The sequence below is a fragment of the Rhinopithecus roxellana genome, chromosome 15, assembly GCF_007565055.1.
Source record: "Rhinopithecus roxellana isolate Shanxi Qingling chromosome 15, ASM756505v1, whole genome shotgun sequence".
In the NCBI taxonomy this organism is placed as follows: domain Eukaryota; kingdom Metazoa; phylum Chordata; class Mammalia; order Primates; family Cercopithecidae; genus Rhinopithecus; species Rhinopithecus roxellana.
The window spans coordinates 6,063,661-6,081,628 of NC_044563.1; positions in this window are offsets into that span (position 1 = coordinate 6,063,661).

A 17,968-nucleotide genomic window follows, 5' to 3' on the forward strand; every position below is an offset into this window, starting at 1 on the left:
CATGCGCGTAGCAGGGTTTGGTTTTGTGAATGTGCAACATCGCTCCACGCCCTGGAGGTTGACTGTCGTTGCCACTGTCTTGGGCTTCTCCCTGGTACCCATGCCCGCCCTGGTGCTTGCTGGGAGGCTCCTGGGCCCCAGAAGAGGCCACAGCCAGCATCTTTAATCTTTTTTCAGACCTGTTCGGTGAGCCTCCTGGAGCCAGCTTTAGGGGTGAAGGAGCTAACTTCAGCACATCACCCCCATGGTGTGGTCAGCTCGGCCTGAACCAGCGCAGAACAGAATCTGATCCCGCCCTGCTCATGAGGTGGGGTCATTATCGCTTGTTCTGAATAGCCCAGGTCCCTTACCCCAGGGCTAGGCCTGGGATTCGACCCCAGAGCCTGCTTCTTGTCAGACCAATTCCTCCGGATTCCAGCTCCCATCCTGAACAGCCAGCCAGCACTTGCTCTGTGCTTGTTACATTCCTGCCCTGTCCCTGTGCTATGTGAGTGTGACCTGTGAGTGTAACCTGCTGTGTGTGACCTGCTACATGAGTGTACCCATTGCGTGTGTGTAACCTGCTGTGTGTGACCTGCTGTGTGAATGTACCCATTGCGTGTGTGTGACCTGCTGTGTGAATGTACCCATTGCGTGTGTGTAACGTGCTGTGTGTGACCCGCTGCATGAGTGTACCCATTGCGTGTGTGTAACCTGCTGTGTGACCCGCTGCGTGAGCGTACCCATTGCGTGTGTGTAACCTGCTGTGTGTGACCCGCTGCGTGAGCGTACCCATTGCGTGTGTGTAACCTGCTGTGTGTGACCCGCTGCGTGAGCGTACCCATTGCGTGTGTGTGACCTGCTGTGTGTGACCCGCTGCGTGAGCGTACCCATTGCGTGTGTGTGACCTGCTGTGTGTGACCCGCTGCGTGAGCGTACCCATTGCGTGTGTGTGACCTGCTGTGTGTGACCCGCTGCGTGAGCGTACCCATTGCGTGTGTGTGACCTGCTGTGTGTGACCCGCTGCGTGAGTGTACCCATTGCGTGTGTGTGACCTGCCGCACATGTGTGACCGCTGCATTGCCTCAGCCCCAGGAGATCAGCATCACAATCTCCATTTTGAAGATGGGGCCACTGAGGCACAGCAGTCACCCCCGGAGGCCCAGAGTCAGGATTAAGCCCTGGTCCTAGAGTCCCAGCTCTTTGTCTAACTAGGTTCCTCCACCACCTGCCCAGCCTGAGCTTGGCCTTTTGTCCTTCATCTGCCCACCTGCCCAAGGCAGCAAGAGCTGATGGGCCACACGTAGCCAGGGCATCTCTTAAGGCCATGTTCTCAGGCCAGGTCTGCAGCTGCTGAGACCTGGAGCAAGCTATGGAATGTTCTGGAGCTCGGCTTCTTCCTCTGGGAAATGGGGAGAGACAGAGCAGCATCTGCTCTAAACATGGCGGCATGGGGCCCCGCCCAAAAAGGGCTGTGGAGTTGGCTGTGGCTTCTCAACCACCTGGCGCTGAGGCAGAGCCGATCTTTGTCCGGAATCTCCAGTCTCCCCCTCACCGAGATCTCCCTGGGCTAGGTTTGGGTATCCAGCTTCTTATTTAAGTTCACCTCCTCCAAAAAGGATGTCAAAAGGCCTGTGATAAAAGGCTAAGACAGTAACTCCCAAACCATTTGAAATAACTTCAGAGCCAAGGCTGGAGAAATACGGAGTGGGGAGAACGGGTCAGAAACTCCCCCTGGTCCTTCCCTCCTGTCTTCTCCCTCACTGCACCCCGGCTTCCCCAGTCTTTTCTTTCTCACTGTCGCGTCCTGCTGGCCCCTTCCCCTCTCCCAGCCTCCACTGCCTGAGTCAGGCCTTCTGGACTGACAGCCACACTCCACAGAGCCTGTGCCTGACTGTCTGCCTTTCCTGCCCATCACACATCGGAGTTGCATCTGCATGCTGGATTACAGGCACTGGCCCTGGTTGGGAAGGTGGCTGGTTCCAGCACCTGGCTTGTCTCCCTTGCCATCTTGAGCTCCAGGCCAGCTCGCAGCATTGTCCTTGAATCTGACAAGACACCTGCTGCCTGGAATGGGCAGCTTTGCCCGCCACAGATAATCGGAGCTGTGGAGGACGCCCTTTCCTCTGCCTGACTTCACCTCAGTGGCCCAGGCCAGGACCAGCCTGCTAAGCATCAGCTCTCCACCCTGGCTCATTGAGCCTCCCCTGGGAGAGCCAGAACCCTGGACCTGTGTGAGCTGTGGCTCGGGGGGTGTTCTCATAGGCCGTGGGCACCTCGTTCCTTTCTGGGGAGGTAGGATGAGGAGTAACCTGCAGTGCTGACCTTCAGCTTGTGACTTAAGGGCCTCTGCCTGGCACCCCTACATCCAGGGGATGGACCACAGGGATCAGCCAGTCCTCCTGCTCCAGGCAGGGTCCCCAATATTTTTTTTTTGACAGAATCTCGCTCTGTCACCCAGGCTGGAGTGCAGTGACGCAATCTCAGCTCGGTGCAGCCTCTACCTCTCGGGTTTAAACAATTTTCCTGCTTCAGCCTTCCGAGTAGCTGGAATTACAGGCTGCACGCCACCATGCCTGGCTAATTTTTGTATTTTTAGTAGAGACAGGATTTGCCATGTTGGCCAGGCTGCTCTCAAATTCCTGATCTCAAGTGATCTACCCTCCTTGGCCTCCCGTGGGATTCCAGGCATAAGCCACCGCACCCCGCCTCCAAATTATTTTATCCTCTGAGAGCATTGGTCACACTCTTCCCCCTCCATCCTTGGGGGTCCTATTCCAAACCCCCTGCCATTGTTCTCTCTTGGATGGTGTTCCTCCTGGACCACAGGTGCCTCCAACTCAGCATCCAAGGCCAAGCTCAGCATCGGCCCCCAGGAGAGTGTTTGGCCCCAGGGGTCCTCCTTGTACCTAATGGCATCCCCACGTGGGCTAACAGATTTAGAAACCTGTGCTTCCCCGAGTCCAACCGGCCATCCTAAAGGTTCCAGTACTCCGGCTGCTCCCCATGTCCTGACCCCAGCTACTGCCTGTCCTTGGACCCTACCACCAATTGCCTGCCCACTCTGCTCCCAGACAGCCTGGCTCATCTGTCCTCCACCCTGCAGCAAGGGAGCCCTCAAAACACAAATCTGACCACACCCGTCCCTGCCCAAAGCCCCAGGCTCCTCTGCCCAGCACTGCGGGCCCAGTGCAGCTCCCTGTGGTAGGCCCCAGCCAAGCAGAGCTTGAGGCGCCCCCATCACAGACCGGCCCAAATCCAGGGGCCCCAGACTGTCTCCTCCCTGCCTTGGAGGACACCAGACTGCTAGGTAAGCCAGGTGCCATCCTGGCCTACAAAAAGTCCCATTCAACTTAGTTTATCAGGCGCCTAGTGAGCACCTACTGTTTGCCAACTCACTGGGGATTCAGAGATGACGTGGCCCAGGAGCCCCCAGTGCGGTGGGTGAGATCCGCCTTGTGAGGAACACAATGAAGGTGAGAGGTGCTCAGAGAGTTCAGAGCACCCCCGTCAGGCTTTCTGTTCCTGCGGCAGGGGCAGTGGCTCATCCAGGGCCTAGTGTAGCACCGACACACAGGAGGCACAAAGCCCCTAACTGATGGGTGAGAGTCCACACAGAAGATGCCAGTAGGCCAAACAGAATTGAGAGTCCGATTCAGGACTTGGCCCCAAAAGGAGCTCTCTTCCCTTCGCAGTGAGGAAACTGAGGCACAGAAAGGCCAAGTTGCTTGGCCAAGGTCATCCACCAAGCAAGTGGCAGCACAGCATTCACACCGCGTCTGCCTGCTCTGTCTGCAACTGTTGAGCGTGGCTCAGGAGCACACCACGGCCGCGGGGAGCAGAGGCTCCTCCAAAGCTGTGAGACAACAGGGCATGGCCCGGAGCCAGCCAGTTTCTCCAGGGGCAGAGCCGCATCTCTTGGTAGAGGAAGTCCAAGGGCGCCCCCTGGCGGGCAAGGCTCCCTCCCAGCCTTCTTGTTTTTTGTTTTTTAGTATTTTAAGACAGAGTTTCATTCTTGTTGCTCAGGCTGGAGGGCAATGGTGCCATCTCGGCTCACTGCAACCTCTGCCTCCCGGGTTTAAGCGATTCTCAGCCTCCTGAGTAGCTGGGATTGCAGGCGCCCACCACCACGCCCAGCTAAGTTTTTGTATTTTAGTAGAGACGGGGTTTCACCATGTTGGCCAGACTGATCTAGAACTCCTGATCTCAAGGTGATTTGCCCGCCTCGGCCTCCAAAAGTGCTGGGATTACAGGTGTGAGCCACCGCACCCCGCCCCTCCCAGCCTTTTTCACCAGCGTTGGTGCTGGCCTTGGCCACAGACACCATCCCACCCTCCGGCCCCCTGCGCCTGCCACTCCATGTTTGCAGGTAGAAACCCCTTAGCCTGCTCCCCTGACACCAGGGAGTCTTGCTGTTACCCCACACCAGAGAACTCTGGCCCTCCTCGATTGTTCCAGGCCGGGGGGCTCGGCTCCCACTGTGGGATGAATTGTTCTAGGTGGCATTAGGTCATTGTGCCTATAACTGTCTCCCACCAGAAGGAATCCATGAGTTCAGGGAGAATGCAGTGAACTCACAGGCAGCCCCCGGGGCCTCGGTCCCAGAACCCACCAGTTGGGTCAGCTGGGACAAACCACGACCACACTCAGCCACCATTTCCACATCTACAGCTTTGCTTCAAGATCCAGCGCAGTGGCTGACATGAGCCGATACTTTTTAGAACATGGACTCCGTGCGACTGCCGTTGAATTCTGTGATGGTCTTCCTGCTCTCCGCCCCAGCCCTACTCATCCTCCACACAGCAGGCCCAAGGGGATTTTAAAAACACAACTCAGCTCCTAACACTCCCCTGCTCCCCTGCACAGCTCTCTCCGATGGCCTCCCCCTGCGAGCAGGAAACAAAATCCAAACATTTGAAGTAAAAACACAGATGAAAAACCAGGGAAATGCCAGATCCAGGCAGAGAGGCCAGCAATGCGGAGCCCCCAGGTCAGATCCAAGGCCACAAGTGTGAGGAGAGAAGGGCCCTGGGGAGAGTGGAAGAGACAGGCTAGGCCCAGGGGACAGCGGCGGGGGAGGAGCGGGAGAGCCCAGGAATGCGCAGGGAGTCACGTTATCCGGTTCAGAGTTTAAAACATTATTCTGTTGCTTGAGGCTGAAGTCATAGGCTGTCTGAGATGTGCTTTAAAATGCTTCCGCACCAGGAGAGGGGGGTGAGAGAATCATGCCACAAGACACAGGTGGCTGCCGTCCATCCAGCATGGCTGATGGGTTCATGGAAGTGGGGGGGTCTGTTTCCCACTCTCTCCATGTTTGTGTGTGTTTAGAAATTTCCATCATCAAAAGTTAAAAGAGGCTGGGCACAGTGGCTCTTGCTGTCATCCCAGCACTTTAGGAGGCCGAGGTGGGTGGATCATTTGAGGTCAGGAGTTCGAGACCAGCCTGGCCAACATGGCAAAACCCCATCTCTACTAAAAATACAAAAATTAGCTGGGTGTAGTGGCAGGTAGGGGCCTGTAATGCCAGCTACTCAGGAGGCTGAGGCAGGATAATTTCTTGAACCCAGGAGGTAGAAGTTGCAGTGAGCCGAGATCGCACTGCCGCACTCCAGCCTGGGTGACAGAGTGAGACTCTTGTCTCAAAAAAACCCGAAAAGTTAAAAAGTGAATGGAAGGGAAGGAGGACGGGAGGAAGAGTTTCACCTTGGATCTCATAAGTACATGGTCATTCTGGCTGCAGACAGAGGGGCCTGGCTGGCTCAGTCATCCATGGGGCGAGGAGACTGGCTTGGACCAGGGTGTGTTCACACAAATGGACAGAAACCGAGGGCCCTGGGGGCCGCTGTGGAGGCTGAGTCAGCAGGACGTGCACTGCTTCCTTATGTACAATCTGCGTGCCCACGGCAGGAGTCGGGGTGATCCCGACATTTTTGGTTTGAGAAAGTGGAATGGTGGAGGGATCATTTCTGGGGGGGAGGGCAAGAGTGAACCCTTATTCCCAGTGCTTCACACGTGAATTCATTTCATCCTCGCCACAGCCCTGTGAGACAGTATGTCATTATCATCATCACCCCCAGTTTAGAGAGGAAACTAAGGCCCGGAGAACTCATGAACCTGCTCACCATTACATATGTCACACAGCTAGTACGTGACCCCAGCTTCTACGCTTTTGCCACTAGACTATACTGCCTCCTTTTTTTTTTTTTTTTTTTTTTTTGAGACAAGAGTCTCACTTTGTCACCCAGGCTGGAGTGCAGTGTCATAATCTCGGCTCACTGCAACCTCTGCCTCCTGGGATCAAGCAATTCTCCTGCCTCAGCCTCCTGAGTAGCTGGGACCACAGACACCCGCCACCATGTCCCCTTAATTTTTGTATTTTTAGTAGAGACAGGATTTCCCCATGTTGGTCAGGCTGGCCTCGAACTCCCGACCTCAAGTGATCTGCCTGCCTCGGCCTCCCAAAGTCCTGGGATTACAGGTGTGAGCCACTGTGCCTGGCCTATACTGTCTCTTGATGAGGGGGTGTAGAAGGATTTGGGGAGAAGGTGGGCCAGAAATCAAGAGTTCTGCTGTTGGTTGTGAAGGCAGAGATGCCTACTGGATCCCAGGCAGACACTGGGTGTGAGTCTGAAGCTCAGGGAAGGTCCCCACAGGACAGGTAGAGGGTTTCACCACCTCCCCACATAGTGGGAACCATTTTTACACCCACTTTCAGATGAGGAAATAGAGAACAGGGAAGGTAGGTGACTTGCCCAAGATCACACACAAGATAAGGGGTGGGTCCAGTCCACCTGACTTCTTTTTTTTTTTTTTGAGACGGAGTCTGGCTCTGTCGCCCAGGCTGGAGTGCAGTGGCCGGATCTCAGCTCACTGCAAGTTCCGCCTCCCAGGTTTACGCCATTCTCCTGCCTCAGCCTCCCCAGTAGCTGGGACTACAGGCGCCTGCCACCTCACCCGGCTAGTTTTTTTTTTTTGTATTTTTTAGTGGAGACGGGGTTTCACCATATTAGCCAGGATGGTCTCGATCTCCTGACCTCGTGATCCGCCCGTCTCGGCCTCCCAAAGTGCTGGGATTACAGGCTTGAGCCACCGCGCCTGGCCAGTCCACCTGACTTCTGAACCCCGACTTCACCAGTGCTGCGTGCTCCGGGCACACGCTGAATGGACTTAAAGCACAAGACAAGCCCCGCTGGGCAATCCGGCCTTCAGAGTGAAAGACTCACTGTGTTTTATGAGCCAGGGCCCACGGCAGGGGCCTGGTCCCGCTTTGCTGACTGTGGAGATGCCCGCTCGGACAGGACACAGCAGGAGGGCAGCAGGCACGAAGACATCGGGTGAGCAGAGAGAACCATGGGTGGCGCCAAGCGGGTAGGCCCAGCACATGAGATTCCGGGGGCCCTATACATGGAAATGCATGAAGAAGGAAGACTCCACCCCAGCCTCTGGCCTTTCTCCTGATCTCTGGGAGACCCCCCAACTCAGCATCTGAGAGGTTCAGAGAACAAGTCCACAAACACGGAGCAGCTCTTTGTCTCAGGGAGCCTTTGGCTACAAGGAACAGAAACCTCAGGCCATCCCAAGATGGGGGGATTTGCTGCAAAGACAGAATGAGAGCCGGGCCTCCCGGGGGCCGTGCTTCTGCTCCTCTCCTTCCCTCTGCTCTCTGCACATCTCTGTTCTCCCCTCTGCAGACGACCTACCTCCCAAAGCTCTTAGGCTCCGCTTTCCCCAAGGGGCTCCGACTGTAACCTTGACTCCAACGGTGGCCCATTTAAGCTGCCTGTCCAATGCCCAGGGTCCTCTGTGATCCAGTCCACTGTAGCCACAAGGCTGTTCCTAGTGGGCTGTCACAGCCCAGCTATTCAGAAAGGGTTGTGGGCCAGGCACAGTGGCTCAGCCTGTAATCCTAGCACTTTGGAGGCAAGACAGAGGATGGCTCGAGCCCAGGAATTCAAGACCAGCCTGGGCAACATAGCAAGACCCTATCCCTACAAAAAATAAAAACTAGCTAGACATGGTGGCACACGCCTGTAGTCCCAGTGCCTCGGGAGGATAAGGCAGGAGGATGGCTTGAGCCCAGCAGGCTGAGGCTGCAATGAGCTATGATTCTACCACTGCACTTTAGCCTGGGTGACAGAGAAGACCCTGTCTCAAAAAAAAGGGGAGGATGTGGACAGAGAAGAAAGGTTGTGCATAGCTTGGGATCTATGCCAGGCCCTGGGATGAGCTCTGGGACACAGAGATGTAAAGGAAATGCTTCCTGCCTTCCAGGAGTTACAGTGGGAAAATCAGATAGTGACAGTGACAGGCAGTCAACGGGGACAGGAAAAATGGCGCTCTAAGGCCCCACTTGGGAGCTTCACTCCGCAGGGCAATTGGCAGTAGCATTAAAACTAAAGATGCAGCCAGGCGCGGTGGCTTACGCCTGTCATCCCAGCACTTTGGCAGGCTGAGGTGGGTGGATCACCTGAGGTCAGGAGTTTGAGACCAGCCTGTCCAATATGGTGAAACCTGTCTCTACTAAAAACACACAAAAAATTAGCTGGGCGTGGTGGCAGGCATCTGTAGTCCCAGCTACTCTAGAGGCTGAGGCACAAGAATCACTTGAATCCGGGAGGTGGAGCTTGCAGTGAGCCGAGATCACACCACTGCACTCCAGCCTGGGTGCCAGAACAAGACTCGGTCTCAATTAAAAACAAAACAAAACAAAACAATAAGACTAAAGATGCAGTCACACATCTTGGTTTCTGCCTTACGGAAGCACACATGGAGGCACTAAGGAGAACATCGTGGGCCCCATTATTTGTGATGGCAAAACATTTTAAAGCTCTAAATCATCTTCAATGGTGCTAATACAAGTACCGAACAACAGTTCAGAGGAATGAGCTAGAGCTCCACGTAACAGAATTAGTAGTTTTCGGCTGGGTGCAGTGGCTCACGCCTATAATCCCAGCACTTTGGGAGGCAGAGGCGGGCGGATCACCTGAGGTCAGGAGTTCAAGACCAGCCTAGCTAACATGGCAAAACTCCGTCTCTACTAAAAATACAAAAATCAGCCAGGTGAGGTGGCGGCGCCTGTAGTCCCAGCTACTCAGGAGGCTGAGGCAGGAGAATGGCGCGAACTCGAGAGGCAGAGCTTGCAGTGAGCTGAGATCGCACCACTGCACTCCAGCCTGGGTGACAGAGGCAGACTCCATCTCCAAACAAAATAGCAAACAAACAAAAAAACAAAAATTAGTAGTTTTCCAAGACATATTATTGAGCAAAGAAAAAGAAAAGTTGCTGACAGTACAGTACAATACTGCTTGCATTAGTTGCCTACTGCAGAACAATATTACCACAAATTTAGTCATTCAACAAACAGCCCACGGCCGGGCGCGGTGGCTCACTCCTATAGTCCCAGCACTTTGGGAGGCCGAGGCAGGCGGATCACAAGGTCAGGAGATTGAGACTATCCTGGCTAACACAGTGAAACCCCGTCTCTACTAAAAATACAAAAAAAAAAATGAGCCAGGCATGGTGGCACGTGCCTGTAGCCCCAGCTACTAGGGAGGCTGAGTCAGGAGAATCACTTGATCCAGGAGGCGGAGGTTGCAGTGAACCGAGATTGTGCCACTGCACTCCAGCCTGGGCAAGACAGCGAGACTCCATATCAAAAACAAACAAAACAAAACGCCAGCCCAGATGTATTACCTCAGTTTCTGTGAGCCAGGAAGCCGAGCGTGGCTAAGCTGGGTCTTCCAATTCAGGGTCCCACAGAACTTTAATCAAGGGGTCAGCAAGGGCTCCAGTCTCCTCTGAGGCTCACCTGGGGAAGGATCTGCTCACATGGTTGTTGGCAGCATTCAGTTCCTTGCAGGACTGCAGACTGAGGGATTCAGCTTCTCACTGGCTTTTGGAGGCTGGAGGCTGCACCCACTTCCATGCCATGTGGCTCACTCCATAGGCCGCTCGTGAGAGGGCAGCTTGCTTCTTCAAAGCCAGCAAGGCAGAGTCACTAAGCAAGACAGACTATCATTTTTTAAAATTATGAGTGTGGTGAAATATACATTAGATAAAATTTACCATTTTTACCATTTTAAGTGTATCATTCAGTGGCATTAAATACATTCACAGTATTTAATTGTGTAACCAGTACTTTTTCCACCATCCTAAATGAAGCTCTCTACCCATTAAGTAATAACTCTCTGCTTCCTCCACCCCCAGCTCCTGGTAACCTTGATTCTACTTTGTGTCTTCATAAATTTGCTTATTCTAGATAGAGTGGAGTGATAGAAGTGGAATCATCCAATGTTCGTCCTTTCGCTTCTGATTTTAGTAATCTGAGTTTTGTTTGTTTTGTTTTGTTTTTTTGGTTAGTTTAGCTAAAGATTTGTCCATTCTGTTGATTTTTTTTTCAACTTTTGGTTTCATTATTTAATGGTTAATTTTAGCTGTCAACTTGACCGGGTTAAGGGATATCCAGATAGCTGGGAAAGTGTTATTTCTGGGTGTGTCTGTGAGGGTGTTTCTGGAGGTTGGCATCTGAATCACTGGACTGAATGAGGAAGATCTGTCCTTATGCAATGTGGGCAGACACTGTATTAATCCGTTCTCACACTGCTAATTAAGACATACCTGAGACTGGGTAATTTACAAAGAAGTTTAATTGACTCACAGTTCAGCATTGCTGGGGAGGCCTCAGGAAACTTACCATTATGGGGAAGGGGAAGCAAACACATCCTTGTTCACGTGGCAGCAACAGAAGAATGAGAGTCCAGCGAAGGGAGAAGCCCCTTATAAAACCATCAGATCTCATGAGAACTCACTCACTATGATGAGAACAGGACTGGGGAACCACCCGCATGATTCAGTTATCTCTATGTGGCCCCTCCCACAACATGTGGGGATTATGGGAACTACAATTCAAGATGAGATTTGGGTGGGGACACAGCCAAACCATATCAGACACCAGCCAACTTGTTTAGGCACATATAGAACAAAAGGCAGAGGAATGGTGAATTCACTCTTCTGGAACTGGGACATATGTCTTCTCTTGCCCTTGGACATCAGAATTCCAGGTGCTCAGGCCTTCAGACTCTGGGACTTATACCAGTTTCTCAGGCCTCTGGCCTTAGTGAGTTACACTGTTGGCTTCCCTGATTCAGGCCTTTGAACTCAGAATGAATTAGATCACCACTTCCCTCATTCCCCAGTTTGCAGACAGCACACTGTGGAACTTCTTGGCTTCCATAATCATGCGAGTGATTTCCCATAATCAATCTATTATCTATCTACCTACCTACCTACCTGCCTATCATGTGTCTACCTATGTATCTATCTGTATATATGTTTGTATTTATCCATCCATCTACCTTTGTCTCTATCTGTATGTATGTATGTTTCTATCTATCTTTGCTTCTGTTTTCTGGAGAACCCTGACTGATACACATTGATTTTTTTCTTTTCTTCTTTTTGTAGTCCAAGTCAAGCAGTGGGAGTAAATAGAAGGAACAAAGAGGCTGGGCGTGGGGGCCTGTAATCCCCGCACTTTGGGAGGCCATGGTGGGTGGATCACCTGAGGTCGGGAGTTCGAGACCAACCTGACCAACATGGAGAAACCCCATCTCTACTAAAAATACAAAATTGGCCAGGCACAGTGGCTCACGCCTGTAATCCCAGCACTTTGGGAGGCCATGGTGGGTGGATCACCTGAGGTTGGGAGTTCGAGACCAGCCTGACCAACATGGAGAAACCCCATCTCTACTAAAAATACAAAATTGGCCAGGCACAGTGGCTCACGCCTGTAATCCCAGCACTTTGGGAGGCCATGGTGGGTGGATCACCTGAGGTCGGGAGTTCGAGACCAGCCTGACCAACATGGAGAAACCCCATCTCTACTAAAAATACAAAATTGGCCAGGCACAGTGGCTCACGCCTGTAATCTCAGCACTTTGGGAGGCCGAGGCAGGCAGATCAGGAGGTCAGGAGATCGAGACCATCCTGGCTAACACAGTGAAACCCTGTCTCTACTAAAAAACACAAAAAATTAGCCGGGTGCGGTGACCTGTAGTCCCGGCTACTCAGGAGGCTGAGGCGGAAGAATGGCGTGAACCCGGGAGGCGGAGCTGGCAGTGAGCCGAGATTGCGCCACTACATTCCAGCCTGGGCGACAGAACCAGACTCCGTCTCAAAAAAAAAAAAAAAAAAAATTAGCCGGGTGTGGTTGGCGTATGCCTGTAATCCCAGCTACTCAGGAGGCTGAGGCAGGAGAATCGCTTGAACCTGGGAGGCAGAGGTTGCAATGAGCTGAGATGGCGCCACTGCACTCCAGCCTGCGCAACAAGAGTGAAACTCACTCCAAAAATCTCAAAAGAAAAAAAAAGGAGGAACAAAGAAATCCATAATTGCATGTGATCAGTTAGTTATAAACACCACTGCACTCAAACCAACCTAATACACACTGATTTTATCTACTGTTTTTCTATTCTCTATCTTGTGTATCTCAGCTCTAATTTTTATTATTCTTCCTTCTGCTAGCTTTGGGTTTTGTTTGCTCTTTTTCTAGTTCTTTAAGACGTACAGTTAGGTAATTGATTTGAGATCTTTCTTCTTTTTTAATATAGACATTTACAACTATAACTTTCTTTTCTAGCAGGGCTTTTGCATCTTTTAAGTTTTGATATGCTGTAGTTTTTTGTGTGTTTTTTTTGTTTTTTTTTTATCTCAAGATATTTTTTAACTTCCCTTGTGTATTAGTCTGTTCTCATGCTGCTATAAAGAACTGCCTGAGGCTGGGCGCGGTGGCTCATGCCTGTAATCCTAGCACTTTGGGAGGCCAAGGAAGGTGGATCAAGAGATCAGGAGTTCAAGACCAGCCTGACTAACATAGTGAAACCCCATCTTAACTAAAAATACAAAAAAATTAGCTGGGCATGGTAGCGTGTACCTGTAATCCCAGCTACTTGGGAGGCTGAGGCAGGAGAATCGCTTGAACCCGGGAAGTAGAGGTTGCAGTGAGCCAAGATCGCACCATTGCACTCCAGCTTGGGCAACAGAGTGAGACTTTGTCTAAAAAAAAAAAAAAAGAACTGGCTGAGACTGGATAATTTATAAAGGAACGAGATTTAATTGACTCACAATTCTGCATGGCTGGGGAGATCTCAGGAAACTTAGGATCATGGGGGAAGGGGAAGCAAATATATCCTTCTTCACATGGCGGCAGGAGAGAGAAGTGTAAGCAGGGGAAATACTAGATGTTTATAAAACTATGAGATCTCATGAAACTCACTATCGTAAGAACAGCAGGGGGGAACCACCCCCATGATCTGATTACTGTCACCTGATCCCACCCTTGACACGTGGGGATTCTTACAATTCAAGGTGAGATATGGGTGGGGGCACAAAGCCAATCACAACATTTGAGTTGTGATTTATTCTTCAATTCATTGGTCGTTTAAGAGTGTATTGTTTTGGTAGAGTGTGGTGGCTCACACCTGTAATCCCAGCACTTTGGGAGGTCGAGGCAGGCAGATCACTTGAGGTCAGGAGTTTGGGACCAGCCTGGCCAACATGGTGAAACTCTGTCTCTACTAAGAAAATACAAAAATTAGCTAGGTGTGGTGGCAGGCACCTGTAATTTCAGCTACTCGGGAGGCTGAGGCAGGAATATCGAACTGGGAGGTGAAGATTGCAGTGAGCCGAGATCCCACCAACACACTCCAGCCTGGGCAACAGAGTGAGACTCTGTCTCAAAAAAAAAAAAAAAAAAAAAGAGTATATTGTTTAATTTCCATATATTTGTGAATTTTCTAGTTTTCCTTCTGTTACTGCATTCTAGTTTCATTCCACGGTGGTTGTAAAAGATACTTTATATTACTTCAGTCTTTTAAAATTTAGTAAGACCTGGTTTTTGGCCTAATGAATGTTTTATCTTGTAGAATGTTGCATGTCTACTTGAGAAGAATGTATATTCCGCTCTTCTTGATTGGAGTTCTCTATATGTCTGTTAGGTCTAATTGGTTGAGAATATAATTGAAGTCCTCTTTTTTTTTTTTTTTTTTTTTTTGAGGCAGAGTCTCACTCTGTCACCCAGGCTGGAGTGTAGTGGCTTAATCTCAGCTCACTGCAACCTCCGCCTGCCGGGTTCAAGCTATTCTCCTACCTCACCCTCCTGAGTAGCTGGGATTACAGCTGTACGCCACCACACCCAGCTAATTTTTGTATTTTTAGTAGAGACGGGGTTTTGCCATGTTGGCCAGGCTGGTCTTGAACTCCTGACTTCAGGTGATCCACCCGCCTTGGCCTCCCAAAGTCCTGGGATTACAGGCATGAGCCACCGCACCTGGCCAGTCCTCTATTTTTTTTACTGATCTTCTGTCTGGTCATTCTATCCATTATTAAAAGTGAGAAATTAAAATTTCTATTACTGTAGAAATATCTATTTTTCCCTTCAATTCTGTCCATTTTGCTTCATATTTTGGGACTTTTTTTGTTAGGTTCATATATGTTTATAATTGTTATATCTTCTTGCTGGTTCATATATGTTTATAATTGTATCTTCTTGCTGGATTGAAATTTTTATGACTATATAATGTTATTCTTTTCTCTGATAGCCTTTTTCTTTTTTTACTTACAGTTTATTTTATCAATAATAACCACCTTTGCTCTTCTTTGATTACTACTTTCCTGGAATATCTTTTTTCATCCTTTTACATTCAATTTCTTTGTGTCTTTGTTTCTAAAGTGAATCTCCTTAGAAACTGAGAAGGCAGTAGAAAAAAGAAAAAAAAAACAGATAATGTGAATATTTTAAAGATGGCATTAGGCCAAGCACAGTGGCTTACACCTGTAATCCCAGCACTTTGGAAGGCTGAGGCAGGTGGATCACTTGAGGTCAGGAGTTCAAGACCAGCCTGGCTATCATGGTGAAACCCTGTCTCTACTAAAAATATAGTAGTGGTGGTTGGAGCCTGTAATCCCAGCTACTTGGGAGGCTAAGGCAGAATTGCTTGAACCTGGGAGGCGGAGACAGCAGTGAGCTGAGATGACACCACTGCACTCTAGCCTGGACACAGAGCAAGGCTCTGTCTCAAAATAAATACATAAATAAATAAAGACAGCATTAGATCAAGTTTGTCCAACCCACGGCCTGTGGGCCACATGTGGCCCAGGACAGCCTTGAATGCGGCCCAACACAAATTTGTAAACTTTCTTAAAACATTGTGAGGCTTTTTTTGTCATTTTTTTTTAGTTCATCAGCTATTATTAGTGTTAGTGTATTTTCTGTGTGGCCCAAGTCAATTCTTCTTCTTCCATTGTGACTCAGGGAAACCAAAAGGCTGAACACCCCTGATATAGATGGATCATGATTTTTAAAATCCAACTTGCCAATTTCTACCTTTTCATTGGAGAGTTTATTACATTTATATTTAAAGTAAATATTGATAAGGAAGGATTTTCTTCTCCATTAAGCTATTTTCTCTGTCATATTATTTTGTGTTCTTCAGTTCCTCCATTAGTGCCTTTTTTGCATTCAGTTTTTTTGTAGAAAACAATTTTGATTGCCTTCTTTCCTTTTCTGAATTTTTTTTTTTTTTTTTTTTTTTTTTGTGAGACGGAGTCTCGCTCTGTCGCCCAGGCTGGAGTGCAGTGGCCGGATCTCAGCTCACTGCAAGCTCCGCCTCCCGGGTTCACGCCATTCTCCTGCCTCAGCCTCCCGAGTAGCTGGGACTACAGGCGCCCGCCACCTCGCCCGGCTAGTTTTTTGTATTTTTTAGTAGAGACGGGGTTTCACCGTGTTAGCCAGGATGGTCTCGATCTCCTGACCTCGTGATCCGCCCGTCTCGGCCTCCCAAAGTGCTGGGATTACAGGCTTGAGCCACCGCGCCTGGCCTTTCTGAATTTTTAGAAGTTATTTTGCTGGTGGTTACCTTGAGGATTACAATTAATATCTTAAACTTATAACAACCTAGTTTAAATAATATAACTTAGTTTCAAAAGTATATACATACTCTGCTCCCACACATGCATATTCCTTCCCATGTAAATTGTTATTATCACAATTACATCTTTATCCTTAGATTTGTAATTATGTTTTATGTACTTGCCTTTTTTTTTTTTTTTTTCTTTTTTTTGAGACAGAGTCTCACTCTGTTGCCCAGGCTGGAGTGCAGTGGCGCCATCTCAGCTCACTGCAAACTCCACCTCCCAGGTTCACGCTATTCTCTTGCCTCAGCCTCCCAAGTAGCTGGGACTACAGGCATGTGCCACCATATCCGGCTAATTTTTTGTACTTTTTAGTAGAGATGGGGTTTCACTGTGTTAGCCAGGATGATCTCCATCTCCTGACCTCATGATCCGCCCACCTCGGCCTCCCAAAGTGCTGGGATTACAGGCATGAGCCACCGTGCTTGGCCATACTTGCTTTTCTTAAATCATATAAGGAAAAAAAAGGCTGGGTGCGGTGGCTCACACCTGTAATCCCAGCACTTTGGGAGACCAAGGCTGGCAGATCACGAGGTCAGGAGATTGAGACCATCCTGGCCTACACAGTGAAACCTTGTCTCTACCAAAAATACAAAAATTAGCTGGGCGTGGAGGTGCGTGCCTGTAATCCCAGCTACTCAGGAGGCTGAGGCAGGAGAATCACTTGAACCTGGGAGGTGAAGATTGCAGTGAGCCAAGATCGCACCACTGCACTCCAGCCTGGGTGACAGAGTGAGACTCCGTCTCAACAAAAAAAAAAAAAAAAAGAAAAAAAAGAGGAGTCACAAATGAAAAAATGCACTAATCCTAGCTGTTATGTCTACCTAAGTAGTTACCTTTACCAATGTTCTTTGTTTATTCTTATGGCTTTAACTTACTGTCTAATGTCTTCGTCTCAGACTGAATGCCTGTAACTTCCTTTAGCATTTTTGATATGGCAGGTCTGCTAGTCATGAACTCCCTCAGCTTTTGTTTAACTGGAAATATCTTAATTTCTCCTTTGCTCTTCAAGGATAATGTTGCCAGATATAAAATTTTGGGTCAACAGGAGTTCAAGACCAGCCCAGGAGTTCAAGACCAGCCTGGGCAACAAAGCAAGATTCTATCTCTACAGGAAAAAAGAAAAAAAAAGAAAAGAAAAATTAGCTGGGTGGAGTGACATGTGCCTGTAGTCCCACCTACTCAAGAGACTAAGGAAGGAGGATTGTTTGAGCCCAGGAGTTTGAGGCTGCAGTGAGATGTGAATGAGTCACAGCACTCTAGCCTGGGCAACAGAGTAAGATCCTATATAAAAATAACAAAAAGTATAGCATATACAATTATATACAGTATATAATATTTAACGATAATAGATGACTATGGTACTAGTTTATGTGTTTACAATAGCATTAACCATTATATTACAATGTTGTTCTTCACATACGTATATATGCCTGTGTGTGTGTACATAGAAGGCCTGTTTTGTGGGCTAATGTATGATCCATCATATATATATATATATATAAAAGTTGCATTAATCCATTTTCACACTGCTATAAAGATACTACCTGAGACTAGGTAATTTATAAAGAAAAGAGGTTTAATTGATTCACAGTTCTGCATGGCTGGGGAGGCCTCAGGAAACCTACAATCATGGTGGAAGGCAAAGGGGAAGCAAGGCACATCTTACATGGCAGCAGGAAGACAGCGAGCAAGCATAGGGGAAACTGCCACTTTTAAACCATCAGATCTTGTGAGAACTCACTCACTATCATGAGAACAGCGTAGGGAAAACTGCCCCTATGATCCAATCACCTTCCACCAGGTCCCTCCCTCAACATGGGGGGATTACAATTTGAGATGAGATTTGGGTGGGGACACAGAGCCAAACCATATCATAAGCTACTTGTAAAACAGCTTCGGGCAGATCCTTCAGGAGGTATTCCAGAAAAAAATGGCACTGTTATACAGGAGATGAATTCCAGAAGAGAAAAGCATTGTTATATAGGAGATGACAACTCCATGCATGTTCTTGTCTCTGAAG